Source organism: Columba livia, unplaced genomic scaffold (assembly GCF_036013475.1).
Source record: "Columba livia isolate bColLiv1 breed racing homer unplaced genomic scaffold, bColLiv1.pat.W.v2 Scaffold_133, whole genome shotgun sequence".
In the NCBI taxonomy this organism is placed as follows: Eukaryota; Metazoa; Chordata; class Aves; order Columbiformes; family Columbidae; genus Columba; species Columba livia.
The window spans coordinates 269893-276790 of record NW_027043029.1 but is presented as its reverse complement, the minus strand read 5'-3'; the positions used below and the strand labels follow the sequence as shown (position 1 = coordinate 276790).

Sequence of the window (6898 nt, the reverse complement as noted above, 5' to 3'; positions counted from 1 at the left end):
GTTTCTTGCACGGCCACGCCGATAACGTGTCCTGCGTTGTCGTGTCCAGGGATGGGATGTACGTCGCTTCAGGACAAGTCACCTGCATTGGATTCAAGGTGGGTAATGCTCTGATTTTAACCGCTTAGTATTGACCAGAGAAATTGGAGTTGGCTTGCCAGTGGTGGGAACACCTTGCGTTTATTTTTTCTTTGGTTGGAGAATAAATATCTGCAATGGGAAGATGTTGAAGGGAATGGGAAATTGTAGTTACTCCATTGCTGGATGTGCCTTTATGTTTTTGTAAAACATGAAGCAGTCTCCCTAGGATGGAGGGATTTTTAGTTCCAATCCTTTTTATCCAAAGTGTTGTGGGCGTGTGGCAGCCAAAATCTCATTAGACATTAATTAATAAATGCTGGTTTATTTCAAGTGAGACCTGAGTTCCAGAGCTGCTTAGGACTTTCCAAAGCCCTTGACAGGTACCTACCTGCATTTTCAGACCTCTGAAGTTCTTTTCGTTTTATTTTTGCCTGTTTGAAAGACCTCAAGACACTTGGAAGGGATCAGGTTTTAGTGCTTTCAGTATTTTAAAACCTAAGTCAAATACTCAGTGTCTCAGGGTAAATGTAGGTGCTGAAATGAAGCAGAGCTACTCAAGTGCTCAGCTGGAATAATGCTTCTTACAGCACCCAGTCTGAAGCCTCTTTGTGTCAGGGGTGCCCAGGGCTGCAGAGAAGCTTGGGCTGGGCTCCTTCGAACAACTTTCCTGCCAGAGAACGTTGTTCTCCCTGATCCTGCGAGTTACAGCTCATGCTCTGCCATCCCCCCCTTCTGCTTTGCCCCGCAGGCAGACGTCATCCTCTGGGATTTCCCAAAGCAGGAGTTACTTGCTCGGCTCTCGCTGCACGAGGGCAAAGTCGAGGGACTCTCGTTCTCGCCCAGAGGCATTTATCTTGTGTCCCTGGGAGGCCAGGACGACGGCAGGTAAGGATTTCCGCTTCTTGGCACAAGATTTTTGACAAGAATCAGATTCTATGGGCGGCCTGAGACGTTTTTCCAGAGAGGGTGGTGAGAGCCTGTCCCGGGTTGGCCAGAGAGGTGGTGGCTGAACCATCCCTGGAGACATCCCAGGCCAGGCTGGACGGGGCTCTGAGCACCCTGAGCTGCTGAAGATGTCCCTGCTCATGGCAGGGGGGCACTGGGGAGCTGGGAAGGTCCCTCCAACCCAAGCTGTTCTGTGATTCTGTATGATTTGAGTCGTGCTCCGCAGAAGGAATCTGATAAATCCACGTAGCCTTGCTTCAGGAGCAGGGGATGTAAACTGCAATTCCACACTTTGGTGACAAGTTTTTTCTTGGGTAGAATCTCTACAAAGTTACTTCTGTTGTGTGTCCTGGTAGGAACAGACTGCAGGACAATAGGCTTTGTCTTGCTTTTGTTTTTTAGTAATTGACTTCCAAGCAGTGTCAAAAAGCGAAGCTGTTTCAAGGCTTTCTTCTCCTGCAGGGTGATGGTGTGGGACGTCAGTAAGAGAGAGGCTGTGTGCGGGAGCCCGGCCTCGCCGCGCAGCGCCGGCAATGCCAACGTCGTCATGTGCTCCAGCTGCAGGGACGAGGTGTTTGTCACTGCTGGAAAGTAAGGGTTTGTGGAGAGGAACGAGCAGAGCGAGAGAACCCCTGGCCCTATTTCCTTTGACAAAGAGTCTTTATTGAACTACAAGGAAACTTAAGCAACTGTGTGCTTGTATTGTTTCTTTTTACTCTGAATGGACTCATGAATACCCGTCAGGTTGTAGCTTTAAGGCATTTCTGCTTGTTCTCCATGTGACAATATGTTTTCAGAGCAGCACACAGGGGCCCACGTGCGTCACTTCTGCTCCTGATAACAGGATTTTGTACTCAGCATTCCCCGTGCAGTGTTTAACATATTTAGTTGCCAGTGTTTACACAAGAAAAGCAGTCAATGAGTGCCCCTGAACAATGGCTAATTAATGTCGAAACAGTGATATCTTGCCGGTCGTTGGATGATCTCCTGTCCTCACCAGATGTGATGTACAGTTGGTCACTGGCTTGTAACAAAAGTTGTACAAAACGTCGCGTTTTGCAAGGATTTGCGGCAGCGCCCATATATCCAGGCTGACGTTTAAACGCGTTGAGGGCCTGCACCTCCCTGTACATCAGGGACGGCTTTGGATGCTCTTGGCTGCACTCGCACTTATGAGTGCTCGCCTTTGCAATTTTAGCACTTTGGTAAATGTAAGGGTGACTCTGCTTAAAGATATGACATCGTCTCTGACATCGTCAATTAAATTGCACTAGAAAAGAGTTGAAAGTGTCCTCACATATGTTTTTGCTGAAGCCTTAAGATTTTTGATTTCCCCGGAAAAAGTTTCCGTAAGAGACTTCTCTGATATTGTTCTTTTTCTCCGTATTGAAAGATCAGAATAATGGAGCCTTGTGAAGGCTTTTTACTTCTTGTAGTACCGAAAAAACTTGGAGGTTTCTGCATCTGTGGATTTGATCCCACTCTGTTTGTTCTTCTAGTTTCACCATTCGAGTGTGGGAACTCGACACAGCAACTAAAACAATCCATCCATCTGAATGCTACGCGGGGCAACTGAGAGGAATCAGCGTGTGTGTTCAGGTACGTTTCAGCCAAGATGACTTTGCTAACCTAAGAAACTCTGTACAGACTAGAGAAAAACACGAGTTTCTCTAATAGTGCTGGAAATGTTGGTCCCAAGCGCGTGACGGCAGTGAAGTTCCTCAGCATTGGCCATGGCCGTTGATCTCCCACGGCCTCTGGGAAAGAGTGTTCTGGATGCTCCTCAAGAGAAGCAGCACGTATTACGGTCACGGGCTCCGGCACCTGTATTTTTATGCTTCCAAATATGATCTAGATTTGGTTAGAAAGTGTCTGGCGTTCAGCAGTGTTCTGGATCTGTGCGTGTGATGGAACAGAAACATTGGCTGGGTTCCCCCAGGTGAACTCTTGGCAATCCACTGAACTAAAGCTGTTGATGCAGCCCAGTGTCAGGCGTGGGACACGGGTCTCAGGATCCAGACCGTGATCTCTTTTTCTTTATGCTTTCTGATAGATGACAGACGATGATGGTGATTTTCATCTTGGCACGACGAGTGGAGATGTCCTGAAAGTGAACACAAGCAGCAAGGTGCTGACTGCCTGTGGGCCCCAGAAGAAGAAGTTGAGCATGGTGAGTAGCAGCTCTGTGACTCCAATTCTGTCCTTGTCCTGGTCTTTGTCAGTGACTGAAGGCAGAGCAACCTGCGGGAGAACCATCACAAAGCGGGTTCTCAGACTAACGCTTTTCCTGCGCTGTCAGGAACGACCCCTGAACGACCACCAGAGGACACTGCGCATGCTTAGAGTAGTTCCAAGGTGTTGCAGCTGATATTGTGAAATAATTGTGTAACCTAATGAATATGCAATATACACGTTGTAACTTCAATGAATATGGATGTAACCAAATTGTATAAAATGGTGAAGTTTGAATCAGCGGTCGGAACCAGCTTTGGGTGCGAGCCCCTGGTTTCCCAGCGCTGAAATAAAGCACCGCATATAACTACGCCCGTGGTTCTGTGTCCTGAATGCTGACACCGCCACGGGTGTAAGTAAAACTTCTCGCAGGATTGCGAGTATATTTATACTTTCCATGCACATATGCACGTATAACTTTCCGCGCTCCATTTGAGCGCGTATAAATTTACCCTCGCCGAATCGCGGGTGTATTTTCCTCCCGTGCACATATGCACGAGTAACTTTCCGTGCGCATTTGCACGCGTACTTTATCTCTTTAAAATAATCCCGCACCGTGTTAGGCAAGTGTGTACTTCTCCGGGACTCAGGGCCAGCTCCGGCATTTGTTTTGAGTGAAGCCCCGTGTGTGCACGCTGTGCACCGCCTGATTGGTTGTATCAGTTGCTGCCCCTCAAATAATTTTCCTCAGCTGATATCCGAACCTTTATTTAAGTCACTTTGGAGTGCTAAAACCCTGTTCCTCGCCGGTTTAATGAAAGTTGTTTTGGACTCTGTTGTCCCTTAGATGAACCTGCGAGGACTCTCCGTGACACACTGCCCTTGGGGGGCTGGTGGGAACCCCCTGGCACGTGGCTCCATCAGGGACACGTCTGGTCCACTCCCCGGTCTCAGCTGCTCCGCTTCAGTTGGAGAGTGCAGAGTGCCAGCTCTGCTGGGCTGAGCATCCCCGGTTTTGGGATGCAGGAGGTTTGCTCAGGGGCTTTCCTCCTGCCTGTGCAGGCAGGGCAGGCAGGGCTGGCAGCTCCCCTGCCCACGGGCCACACTTTTGCTTGGCTGTATGAACAGCCCTTGTCTCTTGTAGGGCCTTGGGTGGCTGGGCTGGCACCGCCGGCATCGCCTGGCTGGGGAAACTGAGCGCCCATCAACTCGAGCTGCCCGGTGCTTTCCTGCGACTGCAAAGCGCTGCGACACGGCGGCTGTGGGCACCCCGGGGCGAGGCACGAAGCTGCTGCGTCCCCCCAGTTCTGGATCCCCCGACCCAGAGCAAAGCGCTCCCCTCCTCCGGCTGCCGACAGCCAGCCCGGCTTCTTGCACAGCCCCCTGGCTCCCCCCTCACCCCGTCCCCCCAGTTAGTGCCAGGGGGTGCTTCTGAAGCCCATGGACACCTCAGCCCCAGCCGGGGTGCAGGATGGGCCTCTGCTGGCTCTGCCCTGGTGCCCACTGGTTTGCTCCCCGTGCTCCCTCTGGGGACCCTGGATACCACTGGATCCACCTGGGCACCCCAAAGCGCCTTTTTAGCACTTATTTTTCTCCTGGAAAAGCAAACACAGGGGGCTTTCTGCCATCCTGCCCCAGGGACCCCCACTCAGACCACACCAGCGCTTGGTTGCCCATCGCCATTTATTGCAGCCGCTGCCTGCTCAGCGCCCGGGGCGGTGGGACCGGGGCCGGGACCCCCGTCCTGCCCGGCTGTCAGGGGGTTGTTTCGCTGCGGGGGGGCTGGATGGGCGGCAGCAGCTTCGGTGCCTGGGTGAGGCGTCCGGGAGATGAGGCTGGTCGGCGCTTCAGCACGGCTAACAGCAGCGGGGAGGCGGTGCCTGGGGGCGAGGGGCAGGGTCAGCCACAGACACCCACCAACAGGGTCCTGCCCCCACCCTGAAGCACACAGGCTGTTGTCCCACACTGCCCAGCACCACCCCACATGTCCCCCCAGCTCCCTCCAGCTCCACCACAGGGACCGGCTGCCCCAGCAGCCAGTGCTGCCCCCACAGCCCAGCCCAGAGCCCAGACCCCCGTCCAACCCTGCCCAGCTGTGGGCACAGACCCGTCCCCCCAGACAGCGGGGTGTCCTCTGCCCCCCGGTGCCCTGACAGGGCCATACTTTTCTGGCTCCTCGAGGTCGAGGTCTCTGGGGTGGCCGTTGGTGTTGTGGGCAGCTGAGAGCCCCCCATCATGGAGAGCTGCTCGTCCTGCCGCTTCCCATCAGTGCCGTCCTGGCCCGACAGCTGCATCGCATCCTTCTGGGAAGGGGAGAGCGTGTGACCCAAACACGGGGCCCCGTTCCGCATCCCCCAGCAACCCTCCCCCAGCCAGCTCTCCCCGGGGAAACTGAGGCACAGATCCCCCCGCAGGCTCAGCATCCCCCTCCCCACCTCTGTCATCCCTACCTTGTTGGGGCGGCGGGCGCTGGATGGGGACGGCCGTGGGGTGCTGGGCGGTTGGGGCTGGAAGCGCGGGGGCGGGACGGTGTGTGGGCCCCCGCAGCTCCGCGGAACAGTGGGGTATCTGCACTCGCCCGTCCGCTCCCTGTGGGACAGGACATGGGGGTGCTCAGTGCCCGGCAGGTGGCACCCCATGTGTCACTCGACGCCAGGGAGGGGTCGGGGGGTGCTCCCTGTTCGGGGGGCAGTTACTCACGGTCCAGGCGCCAGCATGTTGAGGGGCCGGTCACAGGACAGGCAATGGAAACCAGGCAGCAGCTGCCTGGAGGGGGGAGAAAAGGGCTGGGGAGCTCCTGGGGGGCACAGCCCCACCTGCACACCAGCCACAAAAAGCCTCTGCACCCACCCCCCAAGACTGGTTCAGGAGGGCTCCTCCCACACGTGCCCCTCATTGTGCCGCCTCTATCGCTGCGAAGCTGCAGCTGGCAGGAGCACAAGGCACAGCCACTTGCTCAGCATCCCCAGGGGCGCTGCCCACATGGCTCCCACGCCAGGTACCACACCGGCACGAGCCGGGACAGCCAGCAGGAACAGGGCCAGCACTGCCAAAGCCGCCACTGTCCCCATCGCACTCACTTCCTAATCCCAGCGGCATTGTCACGCTCTGCCTGCAGCGCCTGCTCCTGGAGCTGCCCGCTGAGGCTCTTCCACCGCTCCTCCTGCTGCTTCCGGAACGCCCCCAGCTCCCGGCGGTCCAGCTGTGGACGGGTGACACCCTCAGCCAGCTACCCCAGGATGGGACATGGCGGTCCCCGGGGGCACAGCCGGGAGGGGGGACCCTCGCAAGGATGCTGCCTTAGGCTGCCAGGCCCCAAGGTGCCAGTGCTGCGTGGAGGGGACGAGCCCTCACCTTGCAGTCCATCTGTCTCTGCAGCTCTTTCTGGAACTGGAGCCAGCCGTTCTCCTGGCCCGTCACCCGGCTCGTCACCTCCTCCATCATCTTGGTCAGCCGCTCCACGCACGCCTCAAGCTGGCTGCGACTGACTTTGTCAGCCAGGGCGGCTTTGTCTGCTTTCTAGCAACAGGGAAAGGCAGGAGAGCGGTGGGGACAGGATGCAGAGACAACAGGAGAGGGGAAGTGGCTACGTGGTCCTGTTCACCCCATCACCCCCGTGGCGTTGGTCCCACCAGCCGAAGGGACTCGGGGTCACAGAGGGACCTGGCAAGGGACCTGCAGCCAGGCTAGAAATCCTCCC

General features: G+C 55.8%; 1 long non-coding RNA gene across 1 annotated transcript; it reads right to left on the bottom strand.

Annotated features, from left to right (window-relative positions):
* Positions 1-4863: 4863 nt before the first annotated feature.
* LOC135577673 (uncharacterized) lies at positions 4864-5503 on the bottom strand. The gene is made up of 2 exons (XR_010469340.1): positions 5363-5503; positions 4864-5078 (listed from the first exon to the last, which is right to left on the bottom strand). It is a non-coding gene; the product is annotated as an uncharacterized LOC135577673 (long non-coding RNA).
* Positions 5504-6898: the final 1395 nt, after the last annotated feature.